Here is a 16,614-nt window from a genome sequence, read left to right as displayed (position 1 = left end):
CTGTATAGCACCAAGCTTATAAAAACCTCTACATCTCTGCTGGGTTCACAAGTTCATAGCAGATTTGGAACACCTATTAGACATTTAAGAGCAACATAAAAAGGCTATCTCTGGGACGTTGTGTTTATGTGTTTATGTCTGGAATAGATCGTCTCCTCCTTGCAGATAAGATGAAAGCCCATTAGAAGGATTTGATCTCTGCCTTTGCTGGTTGTTTTCTTTCCTGTTATTAACAGGTGGTTGTCTCTTTAATTGTCAGGAATCTGACTTTATAATAACTATATAGCAGAACTTTGGCATTCAATATTGTACCACAGCTGTATATGTCGCAATATAAAAAAATTTAGTTAATCCTGCTACCCAGGACAGTGGGGAAATATGTCTGAGGTTCATCTTTTCAAGCTATCTAGAGAAGGCTAAATTTCAGATTATCTAAGCTCTGCTATTTCAGCTCTCTTCCAGGCAAAACATTATGACACAGAGAGTTTTTTCTTCGTGAATTTGATTGTAGGAAATATTGGCTCAACTGCTTTTTCAGCTGCACTTTATAGAGATTTGCCATAGTTGAACAGCGAGAGCAAATGGCTTATTCAGTGTGGTTTAATTATTTGTATTCTTAATGCCACTCAAACCATCAAAACTCTGACCCCCTAAGCCTCTTTTTCGCAGTTAACAATTTCCTAAATGGCTTAAATTAATTAGCTCAAAGTAACCAAGGGTTAGTGGAAAAGCTTTAAGGAAGAATTGAAATGCAAAAATTAGGTTACACCGAGAAGAAACTGGAATTAGGGTTGTCGAATGGGTGTAGTCTGATCCTGATGATGGCAAAAGCTGACAATGAAGCTTAGTGGTTTTACATTATTTAATCAGCTTTTTATCTGTAGTCTGCAGATGTGGCTGTCTCTACAGTAACTGCTAACTTAATTCTCGTAAGTTTATGCCATTTTGTCACTCAGATCCTTTGACGTGGGTTTCATATTACATGCTCATTATATTTCTATAAGGAAAACACCCCGAATGTTTGTCCTGGCATAGCACCTGGGTCTCTGCCTCACACACTTTTCAGACTCTGCAATTGTTTCCACATGGATTTGAAGGGAAGTGTTGAAAATGTTCTGTACTGAGATTAAGGCTATCATTGACACAACCTGTCAGTCCTCTAGATCATCACATATATTTTATCTTTTAAAATGTAATGGTCATCACTCTGAACAACAGCAATTTCAAAAGAATTGTCTGTATTTCCAAATATTTACTAAATTCAATCAACTTGCCATTTTATTTTTCTTTATGTTTCTTCCTTTTTATAGCTCACTCATTACTACTCACTTAGTTCTTTTTTCTATAAAAGATTTTAAAAACTAAGTAATTATGTGTATGGAGTTGTGTCTGTGAGGGAGTATGTGCACACGAGCACAGTCCCTATAGACATCAGAAGAGGGATTCAGTTCTCCTATACCTGGAGTTACAGGGGGCTTTGAAAACCCAAATGGATGCTGGGAACTGAACTGGGAAGAGTAGTATTAACTCTTTAACTACTGAGCAATCTATATAACCCTTCCTCATTAATTTTTTTCTACACTTTTCATTATTTCAAATTATGAACTTAAAAATCTGAATGCAATTACCAGCACCTACAAATGAAATTCAGACATTGTGTACAATTTCTCCATGGCATTTTCTCAACCACTCTGGATTGCATCTGTATTTCTGTGGACTTTGTTTTCAAGCAGACCCTTTCTGTGTTTTTATCCCAAACGCTTCTTTTTATCTTACCTGACTAGTCCCAATCTTTCCCATTAAGATACAGTTTAGGCACAATAATCTTCTAGTACACCCCATACGGTATAGTCAACTTAATTGTCTATTTTTGAAACTCCTCAAATCCTATAAGTGGCTTTTAAGATGTATTATATTAATATAATATATCGGGTGTCTCCCATGTCTTGGATCCCTTCCCCATCACGTTTTCTGAGTTACTTGTGATAGGTTTTCAATAAATATAGCCTAAGAGAACTAGGCTTGCCTTGCTTTCACCTGCCTCTGCTTCCCAGATGGTTCTGTGTTCTTATTCTACACACCCCGCTCATTGATTCATCCATTTATGGGGAATCTACATCTCCAATTACGTGCTCTTCCTTATCTTCGTGTGATTACTTTGGTGCAACCAGTAATTTTTGGGTACAATTTTTATTTTGAACATTTTCTTTAATGGCAACCGAAACTCTGAAACTTCTTAAAGCCTGCCTTGTGCTTTATTTGCTCTAGTGGTTGAATCCTTCTGGGCAGCCTGAGACAATCTGTCTACAGTAAAACCACAGAAAAGGAGGATTTTTTCCGGAAGGCTTTTGAAATTATGGAAGTTCCTTTCTTGACATACCAGACATTTTGTATTACCTTTCTCTTATGTAAAAGTAAAAACCTAAGAATTGATATAAGGATGTGTAACACTTTTCAGATATTTATTCGCCCTGGGTTCTCAGTGCAATTACAACCTGGTTTAAAGGAAAAAGCATTTCTCAGTTTGAAGCAGTACTTCAGTTGGCGAGATTATTGTCAGACATATATCTTTCCTACTAAATCTATTTATTACCTAAAACTGCATAATATGCTAGAGATTTAAAAATTTAAATTTCTGAAATTTTCCCCTCTAACGGTCTCTGTCTGCTCTAATTTGCCTAAGTACTGTAGACACTCAAAGACATTTGACCCAAGAAATGAGCAATTAGCTCCATAGCAAGTTGATGAATTTTTCATGCATGCTGTGATTTGTAAATTTAAGCAATCTTAACTAAATGGCTCTTTCAGTTCCTCGAGTAACTAAAGAAATAAAGGATGCTGCAATATTGCTCATGCAAAATGTTCCATTCTAGGACTTAGTAACAATATAACTTTGTACAATGGATTCAAATTAGTGTTTTATATTGGGACGCAAGTTCTCTAAGGACACAGTTTACTAGCTACTTATCTACAGACTTTCATTGCATTGTTAAATATTCTGGGTTTCTAGAATCAAAAGACTGATTGCAAGAAATTCCTCTTTCGAATTCAATCTTGTCTTTGTCTCTTGACAGCTTTATTTCACTGCTGGAGTGAAATCCCTTAGTATGAACGGTTGCTCTGTAAGCCTGATTTGTGAGCAGGTGCATTGAAAGGGAAGATTCCTCTGAGCTCAGGGAGTTTAGATGAAATTTCTTAATCCATAGAAATTCTTAAATTAATATCCAACTTAACAGAAAGATCATTAAGTTGTGCACTCTCTTCTTTCTCATGTCTAACACCTTAAGAGGGTTATAAAGCGAACTCCTCTCATTGGAACTCGTTTGTTCGCTGGCTTTGTTACCAGTGATACACTGATAGCCTCTTCTCTCTGGATCTCTCTCTTTCTCTCTCTCGTCATTTCAATTACTTTGTGACTTTTATATCTCACCCCCAGAAATAACAACAAGAACAGTGACAAAATATAGAAGACAAAGAAAATAGTAAACTTGGCTGGGCAACAACTAGATTTGCACTCATTTATCTGTTGCTTTATGGAAAACATATTTAGAATAATTGTTTCATGTCTATGTATCCCCCACTATTCTTTTGTTAACCTTCTCATCCACTTATGGCAATCTAATTGTATCAGGGCTTCCTCTCTGAGGACTAGATTTCATGGTGCCAGAAGGCATCATGTGAGCAAGCAAAAGGAGGAAGCAAATAACAGTCTTGCCCAGTTCTGATGCCTATAAACCACAATAATGATCAGCATGGCATGATAACTCTAAATATGCAGTAGTGGCACGCATGCCTTGGTGGTAACCAATGGCTCTCTAATTAAACTAAAGATGCACTGAACAAGAGAAAAACCATGCCTGTTACTGGAAACCTTACCAACCACTCTGGACTAGTGAAGTTATGGATCTTGGTGGGGGGACCTATAACAATCACTTTGGAAAACAAGTATAATCCCTAATTACGTATTAAATATTTGTCCTTATACCCACTGTGTAGTCCGCACACCTTATCAATAAACTTCCCTTTGCAAAAGTTTGTCTGCTTTACAGCTAATTAGATTCATAATGCTTTCAAATCTGTAGGTTATTGCTTGTTGGATAGTAATTTTCTACTGTAAATATAGAAGTTTCAAGGGTAGTTAGACTACCAGAGGGTTACAATCTTTTCTGTTTATCTGAAATTGGACCTAAGCCTACTTAAGATACTTTTATTTTGGAAACAAGCCACCAAATTTTGCTTCCTAAAAATGCACCTGAAAGGCCTTCATATATCAGAAAATTAGATCTTGACCTTCTTTAAAATATATAATGACATCAGCCTATAATACATTTCCAAACCCTTAAGATTGTGAAGTGTGCGAAAACAAGGCACTGCAATGAATACATTTGAGAAATCTTTATCTTTTGATGTTAATCTTGCCATTTCATTTTTTGATGTTAATCTTGTCATTGACAAAGCTTTTGTATTAGGCAGCATCAGGGAAATGATGTGAAGATACATGTGTTCATTGCCCTGACAACTGGCCTTTCACTAAATAGATTTTCCAAATGTCATTCTGCAAGTAAGAATGATTTGCAGCCTATGCGGCTTAAACATGCCTGTGAGTGAGCTAGATTTCCAGCTTTACAGATCTATACAATACCAAGGGAATGCCAACTGATTGCTTTGCTTAGAATTCAAAATTTATATTTCAAAATGAAAATTTTTAAATAAGATTGCCTATCTGTTATTTAAGATTTAGTACAGGTGTTTCCTTGGCAAATACTCCTTGGTTGTATAGGAAATGTGAATCAGAGTTTTCTCTTGGGATCCAGTGGCTGACAGAGTATATTGGAATTTTAGTTGGTAATTGATAAGCTGTTTCCCCTTTAGCCTTGATATCCTTTGAAGTTTTCCCATAACCAGTATACACTCTGATTTCGGTACCTTTCATCAGCTTGTGAATTAAAGCAAGTGTAGTAAGTGCTCATTTGACTGCACAGAATAAATGGGTACTGGGTTCAGTTCTAGCCTATGGTTTCATGTGTTGCTTATATGTTTCATGCAAACACAGGATATGCATTACCCTTTTGCAGGGCTTTTCTTAGCATCTGGTGTAATATACTTCATACAGCACATATGCTTACTTCTTTTCTGGGTTGATACTTCATCCAGAATCTTAATTACTTCCACAAAGCATAGGAGAGTTAGTAGTTATTTTCTGTTTATGGCTCTATATTAAATTTCTATCTTGTCTCCAATCCTGTGCATTGGCTAGATATGAGAAATTCAATACCATTAAAGAAGCAACGTAGTTTATACTGACCTCAAACTCCCACTGGTACTTAAGTCACAGAGTTGTTATGAGGAACACATGGATTATGGTTTATAATATACATAAAGTCTTATAGCATCTACATTACAGTAAACCATCAGAAATTGATAGATATCATTATCTTTCCTAAAAAAGCCTCATGAAATGTCAGCTTGAGTCATCATTTCTTCTTTCTGTTCTTCATTTCACTTAGACTACTGCTCTGCCACCTCAAAGCCAGACCAAATCAAGAGATGGAAGGAGAATGGTCAAATAGAAGAGTGCTTTCATTTCTTGCTTGGTGAACCAAGGAAGTTGTTGAGGTTACTCACAAGCGATAGATGGCTTACTCAACAACAGCTGCATCATTAAAAAGTCAGCCAACAAGCTGGGCGGTGGTGGCACGTGCCTTTAATTCTAGCAGAGGTAAAAGGATCTCGGTGAGTTCAAGGCCAGCCTGGTCTACAAGAGGTAGTTTCAAGACAGGCTTCTAAATGCTACAGAGAAACCCCATCTCAAAAAACAAACAAAAACAAAAACAAAACAAAAAGGTCAGCCATTGATGATGTTTAAAAGCTACCCCCCTGAAATTCCCTGTTTAGTCGGTAGACTAAACCATATGGGAGATCCCCACCCCACCCACACCACAACAGTTGTTTCTTGCTCTCATAATTCTTGGGATTGACCTTAAAAATATGGAAACTTCCTGAGTTTCTCGAGCCTCAGAACTTTTCTTAGTTTCCTGAGTTTCATGAATGTCCTTCCAGCCTAGAATTGCTTTAATTTGGGAGAAGAAAGTACACAAAAGGCCCAACCCAAACATTTTCCCCTGCCTCCCACTGATGATTTTCCATTCAGTTTTGAGAAGCGGCAGATGGGACACTTCCAGGTGAACGTTTAAGCATTCTTTATCCTTCCTTCTACTCTGATTTCCTCTCTCTAGGCTAACAGTGAATGACAGAGAAGGCCAGCTGTAGCGAGAATCTCAAAGTAACACTTGTTCATTACCTTGAAATACTTGATGAGAGAAATTAAGGGTTTTGTGTATTGATGTTTGCTCTTGTAGAAGAAAGTTTCATGGAATGAGTTTGTTCTAACGGATTATCAGAAAAAAGGTATAATTTACAGAAAAGGCAAGCATGAGTTTGGGCAATATTGCAAGCAGGGACCTCTACTTATGGACAAATAATGTTACTGGTTACATTGATGGTTTATTTTGTCTGCATTTAGAATAAGCATAGAAACATACCTATGAGGGCATTTCCAAAAATGTTTAACTGAACTAGAAAGACCAACTCTGAGTGTGTGTGTGTGGGATCATCCCATGTGCTAAATGCTGGAATGGTTAAGGAAATAAGAAAATAAAGCTGAGCCCTGGCATTCTGCTTTCGCTACTTCCTGAACAATGATGCAGTGTGTCCAGTTACCTCAAGCTCTAGCCTTCTCTAAAATGATGGACTGTATGTATACATACACATACATACATACATACATACATACATACATACTTTATTGGGCAAAGTAAACTCATTCTTAAGTATCTTTCTTCAGGTATTTCATCACAATATGGAGAAAAGTAATTAATAGTTACTTTGGGTGATTTTGTCTCAAATATACAGAATTAAATCCCCAAAAATTCGAAAGAGTCAGTTCTGTGTTCTGTGCCACAGATTCTATTGGAAGAGGTAGTTGTAAAATTCAAGGAATCTGAAATCATTTAACAAAATCTTTGGGAATGCAGAATAATGTTTTTACGGTTGTCTTCTTTAGAGTTCATGAAATTATGACTTTATGATTATTTTATATCTCACCAAAGAAGTAATTTGTGCAACTGGACTTTTAACAAAATATTGCTTCCCCAAAGAACTTCTATATACTGGAGTTTATAGTATATTGATTGTTTGATTTTAGCTTAGTGAATCAATAAATTCTTATTTGTCTTAATCATGATAAAAAAAATGGGTCATTCCTCTCCACAGGACCATGATATTACAGTATAAAGCAGGCCATAAGCTACACAAAGAAACTACTTCTATTTCTTCTTATTTCTAATCAAGAAATATTCAAGAATATTAAAATTAATTTAATTTAAGTTTTTATTAGATAGATAAATGATCATATTTAAATATATAAATTCAAATTTTGGAAGTCATAAAGACTTCATTTGATGGAAATGTCACAAATTTTACTGAACTAATTGTTGAGACATGTAATGAACCATGTCCCCATCATATGAAGATGTTCATAATAATTAAACCTACTTTTTTTTTTTTTACATACCCACAACTTAGAGACCAACTTGCACGCCTTCAAACTGACAATATTTTCAGAACTGCCATGGTATTTACTGAATTTATTTTTGCCATCTGATACATCTGTTTTCTCACCTTTATCAACATTAGATCCTTTATTGTGGGAAGGGACAAACGTAACAGCTGTACCAACTCATCAAAGTTAAAGATTTTCTTCTATACTTGAATAAAAAGTACTTGCTTCAAGATCTGTTCTGTGGGATTTGGGAGATGGCTCAGCAGATAAAGCATTTGCCACGTAAGTTTGGCAAGTTTGGCTACTTGAGTGTGAGTCACAAGGTTCCCTGTAGACACTGTGGATCAATTTAATCTGAGAATATGAAAGATAGTTGGAGGTAAAGGCAGGAGAATCTTGAGAAGCTCAAGCAGCCTGTCTGGCCTATGTGGTAGTAGTGAAGAGGTCTGGTCCAACATAAGGTGAGAAGGTTAGAAAACACACTCGAAGGCTGTTCTTTTGTTGCTGTCCCCCTACGCTGTGCACATACATTGACCATGCAAGAGTCTTACACACACACACACACACACACACACACACACACACACACACACACACACACATCTCTGGTGGCTTATAGAAAGTGGTACCTTATGCAATTGAGCAGGGAAAATGAGATAGTAAAAGAAAGGGAATGGTGTTATTTTTTGGTTAATTTTAGCCTAGATCAGATGAATGATAATGAAAAGATGAATCAGAAATACTGCATTTGAAAAGCTACCTGGTAACACTTGCTTGATGCTTTTGCTAAACATGATAGTTACTGTTGTTGGTTTGGATGAATAAAACATTCAGGATCTATGAGGGGATTTCAGTGTTTTCCCTTAAGGACATGAAACCTGAAGGTTCCGTTTGTTAACTGAGATTGTGACTTGTAAATTCTGGAGCGGGAAGTTCCACTAGAGACAGGGGGCACCGGTTTCCTTTTCCTTGTGCTCCAGTAAGTAGGTGGAAAGTAAAGAGCATAGCAAGGAAAGTGATAATGATGAAGCATCAGAGGGGAGCATAGGCATCCGGTGGGATGATAGAGGGCCTGTTGCTGACTTGTCTTGTTGGAACATTTACCTTTTCCACGGCTTTAGCTCCAGCACCTCCAGCAATACTTCGCTCATGCCCGTGCAACACATATTTTTACAAGATGAATGTTGAATCACACCAGGAATTTCCTTCCCATTTGTCTTCTGATTTCTGGGGTAAAGTTTATAGCTGTGGCTTGATTCCCAGAGGCTGAAAAGGGAATTAGTTTCACCAGAGTTTCCGCTTAAGATGCTCTGCAGCTCAGCATGAAGTCAATTTCTTTTTGTGGCCTTTTTTTGGAGCCTGAGATTGTGATTCTGAAGTTTAATGTCCACAAGATGAAGCTCATCAATTAATGGTAAATTTAAAACAGCTTACAAAGCAGCACAAAGGAAACGCGAAAGGAAATTAGAGATAAGTTGCAAATTGTTCCTAGTGCTGTGTGGAAGTCTTTATTTAGTCATGAAAACTAAATAGTAAATGTTTACCTTCTTAAAGGATTCTGTATTATGCAGGACATGCAGTGTGTATGGATTCGATACCTTTGAGTTTTAAAAGATATATTGCTAAGCCTAATGCGAGAGCAAGTATGAACTGAAGCTGCATAGTGAGAACAACTTTTCTGCTTGTTGCAACAGTAATTTTGATTTTTTATTTACATATATGATGATATGCATTTTATTTAAACTTATAAAATTGCCTGATTCTGCCAGGTTATAGGGCCTGTTAATTCCTTATTAAGGCTTATTCTACATATCACCATGTTCTCTACCAAGTTATAGAAGCTCAGATTAACTTTGGCAAAACAGATAGTTGTTATTCTGTAAAAGTTGTGTTTCCTGCCCATTTCCTTGTGTTATTTAACTGAGATCCAGTTTCTCTGTAAGACCAGTTAAACTTTGTGAGCATATAATTTCCCTTATAATAAAATGGTAACTCTTGATTGAAAGTCATAATTATCCCTCTGTGCTCCACAAAAATAAAGTTAATTTTTCATTTAAAATTGCATTATTTTAAATTTTAGACATTCTCTTATTTCCAGCTAATCTTCAACTTCTCTTTAAACATCTCTGGCGCTGATTCAGAGTCTTATGATTAATAAATGACTTTCCCCTGTTCCTAAACTCCTTGGAGTCTCTTAGATGTTTGTTTTCTCTGTTTTTTCTCACTCCCGGTACAGATCTATACTGACTTCCAGCTATAATCCAAGCAGTTGGATAATTAAATGAATAAAGACTGTTTACAGTAAGAGGTTTTATTACTTATCACTAATTAGACTTTCTGCATCCAACTTCCATCTCCGTTGGTCTACACTCTACCCGGGAAAAGTCCATATGGCAAACGTATTTGACACTTAAGACCTACTTTGGTGGACTTCCACTACCTCTTAAAATTCCCACCTTATTTACCAGAACAGATTTCTTTTTGGAAAGAATGCTTTTTTCCCCAAACCTCCTTACATGTTTTCTGTCTTGTTTTCTCTCTTTTCATGTCGAACATGGGCCTGCCACTGCTTTCCTGAACAGTAATTGGTGGATTTTGGTATCTGAAGACTTTTTTTGTTTTGTTTTGTTTTTTGTTTTTCGAGACAGGGTTTCTCTGTGGCTTCGGAGCCTGTCCTGGAACTAGCTCTGTAGACCAGGCTGTCTCTAACTCACAGAGATCCGCCTACCTCTGCCTCCGGAGTGCTGGGATTAAAGGCGTGCACCAATTGCCCGGTTTGTCTGAAGACTTCTTAATGAATGAGGATCTGTTTACTTCCCTCGATCCCTCTGAAATGCAAGATCATTTTTTAAGAGGTGAATAATTTTTTTGTTTCTTTTTAAGGTATTCTAAAGGTAACCTGGGTGACTCTGAGAGGGATGTATACATACACTTTAAAATTTTTAATTATTGAAATAAAATTAATAACATTTCATCAGTAAATGTAATGTTTATTTCCTTTGCCAGAGAATTTTTTTTTTCTGTCACTCTTCTGTTTTTAACTCTTGTCGAAGAGGATAATGACTAATATTTTAGGGACATTCTTACATGACTTTCCCCTACCCTGCCTCTCCAGCAAGTGGCTCTTTCTCTCTGTGGCATTTACTTGTTATAGGCAAACAGTGCTTTTCATAATAGAGATTGTTCATGGGAAGCCAAGTAATAAAGCTGTTTAGGGTTTTTTTTTTCTGTTTTTTCATAATATTGGATATGAGATTTTCCCCCAACTCAGTAAATAAAGCAAGGCTGGCAGGAGGCAGAGCCTTTATCCAAGAGGAATGGATGTTCCGAGCAGAAAGGTGGACTGTGCGTATTCAAAACAGTCTTACGGTTTTCTATTGCTTCCTTGTGATGGAAGGTGAGAAAAGCAAAGCAAGCCTCCCTCTGGATTCTCCAGAAGACTGACAGAATGATCAAAGCCCCATTGATTTCAGATATTATAACGTAAAATGGTGACTGTATTGGAAGAGAATTAGTGACCTCTCTTCCTGTCTTGGTGTTATATCGACCAAGTTACTTTCATTAATTACTTCAAACACTTATTATCAATGTCAGGGTATTTTTTTTTTTTTTTTGTTTTGTGCCAGTTTCAAGTCAGGCTACGGGGAACCTACTGTGCCTATGTCTGACTCACAATGAGACTTGGAAAAATATTCCATGGCTTACTATTGATAACAGTCAATGAATGAAGAGAACCCAGGGAACTTAGTATATATTCTCTTGTACTGCTATTTCTTTTTTCGTTGTAATCAGTTCTCCTTTATATAACTGGTGGTGCTTTGAGCAGACTATTCATGTTTTTCCTCTTTCTATGCCCAGGGATTTGCACAGAACACTGAGTGGATACTTGTGGAAGGATGCTTAAAAGAAATCCCACACTTGCTCAGAATTGAGAAATAGATGGTTATTTATTTAGGTGTAAACTTACAAAGCAGAATCCTCTGCTTGAATGGAGAACAGAAACTGAAATCCGCAACCAGAACAAAGAGGCCGGAAAAGAGGGCAGACACGGGCTCTGCATCAGTATATATAGTATAGTAAGCCACACCCCAGTAGGTGGGCAATCACAAGCTGTAAGACTTCCTACAGCAGTTTCTTTTGGGTTATTCATTGGGAGAATGCTGATGACTCATTGTATCAACTATGGCTTGTGAATGGAGAGCACATTGGTGAAAACTGTATTAAATGCCCCTACTGTACAGTAGCTGATTGTCTTCTTGATCTCCTATCTGTACAGTGTAAACTCTACTGTAGGAAGCTACAGTCCTGTGTCCTGGGGCTCTGTTCTAGTTAGCGAATCAGCCTGTCTTGTAGGGAGCATCTGTGGCACAGAAGCTCTCTTCAGTCAGTGACAGAAATGGCAGAGTGTAATACCTTACAGCATAGGATATCATTGTGGGAAGACATGTTCCCCCAAGTTCATGTTGTGAAAAATTTATAATATTTGAATAAATTCTTATTTATACCAATATAGAGGACAGAGTATTGGGATCCAATTGTGTGTTTATTAATGCCATATTACACTAGTGTATCAGTGTGCAGACTGCATTTCCAGAACTAGTCATGGTCAATTGAGCAATGAGATCAAAGGAAAGAAAAACAGAAATATGGGCTTCATGCAAAATTATGTTTGGAGGTCTAAAATAAAAACTTTTAACATTCTACATAACAAGAAGTTCATCAGCAACAGTACAGGCATAAGAAATTCTAAGATGAAGAGTGTAGTAGGTACTCAGTAAAGGAACCAGAGGTTATATAATGATTGTAAAATATGAAAGAAAATTGAAAATATAAGACGTAAAAAATATAAGACATGGAGTGAATGTAAGATTCTGATTTTATGAAAAAAAAGTTTCTCTGTTTTTAATAATTTGCTGGGTAAAATGGAAATAGACTCAAATTGCTTGTTATTGGCATATTCCTTACTGTTCAATATGTCTGTTAATTTCACATTAATATTCTTTGAGGTTCAGTAATTTGTGTCAGGAAAAACAAACAAAATGAGTATTATTTTTCTTGCAGCTTATATAAGAATTTACTGATTTGTACTTTCTCTGAAAGATAATCATTTTCCATATTTTTATGTAGTCACTTTATACTTCCCGGACATTTAAAAATCAATATGCTAGTTTAGTTTGTTAGGAATAAATTACTTTTTTCATATTATCTTTGCCAAATTGCAAATTTAAGGTTATTTTACATATGTTTTCATTTATATATTTCTTAAAAATACACTGAAGTGTCCATGTAATAGATAAGCATATTGTTTTATGTGTACATATCATTAAGATTTGCTGGTAAGGACTTTGGAGGTCAGAATTGCCATGATATTTCCTCTTGGTCATATGAGGATATTTATATTAAGCTAGTAATTTTGATGTTCCATTTACTGTGTATCTTCTTAAACCACCTCCTAGGTTTCTCCAGATGATGAAATTCATGACCCACTGGCATTAAAAATGCAATTAGGAAACAGATGGAATCATAAAGTACTAATAACCTTATTATTACTGGTTGCACATATGCTAAGTATTGAATTAAATTATATCAGACTCAGCATTCTTTTTTGGGTTAAAATCTCAAGGCAAAACACATTTTCAACTTGAGATTTCAAATGGTTGTTAATACAGAGAGATAATGAGTAATGCAAAAATTTATACAGAGCACACATAACAGCAAACAGCAAAGATGGTGGTTAATGTGGTCTGTGTTCTTCTTCTGTGAAGTTGCTAAACCTGTGATCTAAATGTCCTAAGAAAATGGATGTATGAGATGTAAAGAAATATGAGTTAAGTGGCCACTTTGAAAATTATTATATCATTTTTATTTGTGACCCTTAGAGTGGCATCTGATTGCAAGCTTCCACTTTCAGTAGATAAATTTGTCTTCTAGAGCAATAACCATATCTGCATTGTAGTTATGAACAAACAACAGCTTAACTTAATGAGTTAAACAAAATCAATCAAGCAATTTGATCCACTGCAAATTTCCTGACAGTTTGATTTTTTCTTTCTTTCTTTCTTTCTTTCTTTCTTTCTTTCTTTCTTTCTTTCTCTCTCTCTCTCTCTCTCTCTCTCTCTCTCTCTCTCTCTCTCTCTTTCTTNTTCTTTCTTTCTTTCTTTCTTTCTTTCTTTCTTTCTCTCTCTCTCTCTCTCTCTTTCTTTCTTTCTTTTTCTCAAGACAGCGTTCCTCTGTGTAAGCACCTTGGCTGTCCTGGAACTCACTCTGTATATGGAGCTAGCCTTGAATTTACAGAGATTCACCTGCTTTTACCTCCCAAGTTCTGGCATTAAAGGTGTGTAGCACCACTGCCCTTGATAATACATATTATTACATTGCTTTCTTTGTATAGTTACTCCTTTCCCTATTTCTCATTTCTCTCCTCTATCTTTTTCTCCCCATTCTATATTATTCCCTCTTCCTGTTTTCTGTTCCCTTTGTCTCATCTCTCTCTTTCTTCTCACTGTTTCTTGCCTCTTTTTTTGTTGTTGTCTGTGATCTTTCCATTAGGAATGTGTGCCTTTGACTTACTAAACATTGAGGAAGCTCAAATACTGGGTGCTGCTTTAGCCCAAGATTATTTTCATGCTTAGATTCATAAGATATACAGAAAGCTACTGCTTCCTGGAAGTATTGATATTTGTGGACCTTCTCATGTTCCTCAGGATGGACTCATAGGATATCATCACATGCCTCCTGTGACTGTTCACCAGAATTAATCTCTATAACTCTTGTTGTCAAGGTCCTGGACACATACAGGCAACTCCTTTCTTTTCACTAAACCTAATGGACAGGATCTCTGTCATATCTAGATTTCTCTGATCCACTCTGTATTGATCCTAGCACAGTTTCTGTGAGCATCCCTTTACATATATATATGTATATATATTTGCATATATATATATGAATAGAAAGTCAAAGAATTATTGGGTTAGACATGACTTTATAAAATGGTAAGGGAAATAGTGACAAAATATGATGAGGGTGGGATTACATGAAGACTGTTTGTTAACTTACTCAGTGTGTTGTGTTCACTTGGGTAAAGTAGGAACAAAAATTCCCAGAATTTTTACTGTTAGGATAATTTTCATTTCTCTGTTAGGATAAGCTAAGAGAGAAACTTACATAGATGAAGAAGGAGAACACAAGGAAGTGGCTATTACTCATTCAGTCTTCTCATGTAGATATGTTAATGTTCAAATGTAGAGGTATTTGTAATAACTACTTTATCCTCATTCTCATCATTTTCCTGCTTAGGTTTCTTCCTTTTTTTAAAAAAAATTTGAAAATAGATTCTTCTCTCATACAACATATCCTGACCACAGTTTCCCCTTTCTCAACTCCTCCCTGTTCCCTACTCCTCTCCCCCATTTCCACTCATCCTTTGTTTCCTCTTCAGAAAAGAACAGGCCTCCAAGAGACATCAGTTAAACGGGACAAAACAAAATACAACAATATGTAAAAGGAGACTACTTTTTCATTTTCTGACCACCCAGACCCGAATAATCACACAGAAACTATAATAATTACACCAATGTTTGTCCAATGGCTCAAGCATATTTCTTGTGAGCTCCTATACCTTATATTAACCCATTTCTATTGTATTATATTTTACTACAAGGCCTGTGGTTTGTTACCTCTTGCTTCTTGCTCAGACACATGGTGTCTGCTTGACTCCATTTTCTTTCCCCCTCTATTTCTGCTTGGATTTCTTGCCTTGCTATATCCTGCCCTGCCATAGGCCAAAACGGCTTCTTTATTAACCAATGGTAATAAAACATATTCACAACATAAAAAGGATATTCCATATCAATAAGACAAGAAAAAACCCTCTTTTTGTGACTGAACAAGGTAATCCAATAGGAAGAAATGAGTCCCAAGAGCAGACAAAAGAGTCATAGATATATCCACTCTCACATTAGGAGACTTATAAAAAAGCACAAAGCTAACACCTGTAACATATATGCAGAGGGCCTGGTACAGACTTATGCACATTCTGTGCTGTTGCTTCATTTAAGTCTCTGCAAGCCCATGTGAGTCCTGCTTAGTTGATTTGGTGGATTGTGTCCTCCTAGTGCCCTCAATCCTCTCTGACTCCTACAATCTTTCCACTCCCTCTTCCATGGATATCGTAGGGGAGGAACCCAATAAAGACTTCTGATTTAGACTCTGTGTAAAGTCTGGCTGTGTCTCTGTATCCACTCCCATCTGCTGCTTGAGGAAGTCTCTCTGATGATGACTGGAGAAGGAATGGTCTATGAATATGTGAATATTCTTAGGAATAATTTCATTGACCTTACCCCTTATTTCTCTTTCTCTTTCTCTTTCTCTTTCTCTTTCTCTTTCTCTTTCTCTTTCTCTTTCTCTTTCTCTTTCTCTTTCTCTTTCTCTTTCTCTTTCTTTCTGCCAGTTGTAATGGGGTTTCTGTATTATACAGTCTCCATTTCTTGGCAGTGTAAAGCATGGGTTTCCTCTTGTGACCTGGGCCTCAAGTTAAACCAAACATGGTTGGCCATTTCTACAATTTATGTGCCACCGTATCTTGAAGGCATAATAGACTGTAGGTCAGGGTTTTGTGATTGGGTTGGTGTCCAGCCTTTTATTTCCATAACCTGCCGATTACCTTCCTTTCTCCATGAGACTAGAACATGGGGATGGAGGTTCTGCACAGGCACCAGTTCGACCTCTCTACGTTCAATGAGCTGTGTGCCTAAATTTTTTTTTTTCTGAAAGTTACTATACTAATCCAGGTGCCCACCAGCACACCAGAAGCGAGGTGGTAATTTGTCATCAACTTTGATTATGACTTCAGCTGGACACGGTGACTTTCACAAGCAGCTCCACAGTCTTTTGTTTTTTTCATCTATGCCATAATATCAAGACAGTCGATTACAGACTCTTTTTCTGATCCCCATATGCCTCCACTTTAACAGAAGTCACAGACATTGAGAGCGGGGAATGGGCAATATCCGTTCCCAAGTACTTGCCGATATAATGTGTTGATTTGGTTCTAG

Source organism: Alexandromys fortis, unplaced genomic scaffold, assembly GCF_014885135.2.
Source record: "Alexandromys fortis isolate MF-2015 unplaced genomic scaffold, M_Fortis_MF-2015_v1.1 scaffold_19, whole genome shotgun sequence".
NCBI lineage: Eukaryota > Metazoa > Chordata > Mammalia > Rodentia > Cricetidae > Alexandromys > Alexandromys fortis.
The sequence above is the reverse complement of the archived record's forward strand: the minus strand, read 5'-3'. Positions refer to the sequence as shown.